Genomic DNA, 2917 nt, shown 5'->3' on the forward strand with positions numbered 1-2917 from the left:
ACATGCTTTGTTTTCTACCATAAGTTATCATTCTCCCTATCGTGCTTCCTGGCAGAGATGTTTCCTTGAGATATAAACTTGCTTTATATCAAATCTTTTTTAACATGTAAATAAAATCCCTTGACCCCAAAGCTTGGGTTAACTCCAAAGTTCATAAAAAATGTTTTAAATAGCCACATTAAACCAAAACGTATCAATTTTAAGAAACATTAGTTCATAACATATGCCTGTTATTGTTCACTTAAATTATAAATGGTCTCAATTATTTTATTTATGCATTTCCTTTTATTTTCCCTCCAAAATGTAGATACTTCGTAAAACTTTTGGGCAGAGAAAGTTCAATTTTCTTGTCTTCCTGCAGCTGCTGCTATCAGGCTTGAGTTAAAGTTACCTCACGGAGTTTTCTGAAAAAAAGAACATACCATGAAGCTCTGTTTTTTCCACATGCTAGATTCTTGTGGCTGATGTTGCTGATGAAATGTCAGATGCCAATCTGATCCTTATTCTTTTCTTAGTAATCTGCTTTTTTTCTCAAATAAGCTTAAGAATTTATTCTAAAATTTACAGGAAGGAGAAAGGTCCACAAATGGCTTAGATAACCTTAAAAAGGAAAAGTAAATGTTTCGGGAAACATTAAGACATATTGCAAGGCCATTATAATAAGGCATCATTTAATGGAACAAAGTAGAAAACTCTGAAAAGGACACATTTATATATGGGTACTTGATATAAAACAAAGGAGACATCACAAATCAATGGGGAAAGAAGAGATCGTTTATTAGGTGAATTGGAAAAACTGGTTCACTATATGAAGGAAAATAAAACTGGATTACTACCTAACATTATCTATAAGGGTGAACTCCTGAAAAATTAAGGAACTAAGTGTGAAAGAAAAACTATGAAGTTAACTGAACAAAATGTAGGATAAACTTTATGATCTGGAGACAGGTAAGAACTTAAAACACTTCAAAAGCACAAACCATACAGGAAACAAATAAGAATTTGATTATATCGAAATTATTTCTACCCACAAAAGATACCACATAAACAAAGTTAATAGGTAACAGAATGGAAGAAGGTATTTGCAATGTCTAAAACATATAAGGGATCAGTATCTGTCATTCTCAGCATTGCTTCTGTCCCCCTCTGGTTGCAAGAAGGCCACTGCAGCTCTGGATAGTCCATCCAAATAGGAAAGCAGTCTTTCCTTGTGCATCTCTTGGTATCGTGGAAAAATACCTTTCATGGGCCGGCCCGGTGGCGCACTGGATAGTGCGCCGCTTGGGAAGCGCGGCGGCGCTCCCGTCCGAGGGTTCGGATCCCACATACAGACTGGCTCCCACTCGCTGGCTGAGCGAGGTGCGGGAGCAACGCCAAGGCTTGCAATCCCGTCGCCGGTCCCCGGTCCGGTACGGGGGCAACACTGAGGGTTGCGATCCGTTGCCGGACACGGAAAAAAGACAAAAAAAAAAAAAAATTAAAAAGAAAAATACCTTTCATTGATGTTTTCTAGAAGAATTCCTGTCAGGTCCCATTGGTCAGGACTGGGTCATACATCCATGTCCCAGTGGGAAGGGTAGCTGGAAAAGCAATTTGTGGACATTTTCAGCCTCTATAGTGGAAGACAGGCTGGCCAGCAAGGAAGAGGGGTTAGAGAATGGCAGTTGCAGAAGTAATAAAGATCATTTGCCGTATCTCCCCTCCATTTTCTCCTGTTTCTCCTGGCACTCCTATTAGATTGATCCTAGCACTTCTGGATCCACCCTCCATGTCTTCTAAATTTCCTTTCATATTCCCACCTATTTTCCTTTCTTACTCTTTTCTAGGAGAAATTCTCTGTCCAATCTTCCAGCTTACTAATTCACTATTCAGAATATCTACTTTGTCATTCAACCCATCTATTGCTTTATTTCAAAAATTGTTTTTCATTGTCAAGGTCTCTAACTTGGTTCCTTTTTATGCCTGCTCTTGGTTCATAGATGCAATAGCTGTGCATCTCCTTGACAATATTAATGTTTATTCTAAAGGTTCGTTCCAATTTTCTTTTTTTTTTGTAGTATTTGTTAATTGTTTATTTATCAAGAGAAACTATTTCTAAGCCCATATATTCATGTTTAATAGTTCAGGAACACAGGTGAGTGGCAAACTTCTATGAAACTTAATCCAAAGAAATTCTTCGCATTAGAAAATCACTTTGCACTCTGAAAGATACCAGCCTTCTTCATTTCCTCTGAATCTTTCATGGAATCATAATCTCTGTAGAAATCTGCGTAGCCCTCTTTCTTGGTTCAGCCACAGGAAACTTATAGGGAGCTGCAACTCCCAGGGATACAATGAATGCTCCAACAGCACGAAATTGCAGACGCCTAGCCAGAACACCACACTTCTGAGGTTTCATCAAAGCACCAGAAGCCATCATAGTTACTGTCCCTCAGCACCAACATCCTTCCTGGCTGATGGAGAAATCAGCTGCAGTTTGTTCCAATTCTATTAGCTATCATTCTTCAAGTAAAGTTTCCTCTTCCTCCTCCTCCTCTTCTTCCTCCTCCTCATCCTGTTTCAAGGAACTACTCAAGTATCTGAAGATTCTTTACCATAAGTCCATTTTTTCCCACTGAGATTCCTGTTAGATTGGAACTTTCCTGACTTGGGTAGCTGACCTTGGAGTTAAGAATGTAGTTGAGGGAGGCGCAGATTTGATTGCTGGAGCTTATGCTCCATGTGGTTTTCAATGAGGTTGGAAGACGGGTAGAGAAGAAAAGATGCCTCCGCAGCTAGTTTTCCAGGCTTAAGTGCCCCTCTTTTCTCCCTGGTATTGCCAGCCACTTGAGACACCGCCCTATCTGAAACATAGCTCCTCTGGAAACAGTGGTTGCAGTTGCATGACTGACAGAAGGGAGGCTGGGGTGGAGCACTG

At 39.8% G+C, this 2917-nt stretch overlaps 1 long non-coding RNA gene across 1 annotated transcript; it reads right to left on the reverse strand.

Moving 5' to 3' along the window:
• Window positions 1-754: 754 nt before the first annotated feature.
• LOC103589196 lies at window positions 755-2180 on the reverse strand. The gene is made up of 2 exons (XR_550376.1): window positions 1494-2180; window positions 755-1239 (listed from the first exon to the last, which is right to left on the reverse strand). It is a non-coding gene; the product is annotated as an uncharacterized LOC103589196 (long non-coding RNA).
• Window positions 2181-2917: the final 737 nt, after the last annotated feature.

The sequence above is a fragment of the Galeopterus variegatus genome, unplaced genomic scaffold (genome assembly GCF_000696425.1).
Source record: "Galeopterus variegatus unplaced genomic scaffold, G_variegatus-3.0.2 Scaffold660, whole genome shotgun sequence".
Lineage (NCBI taxonomy): Eukaryota > Metazoa > Chordata > Mammalia > Dermoptera > Cynocephalidae > Galeopterus > Galeopterus variegatus.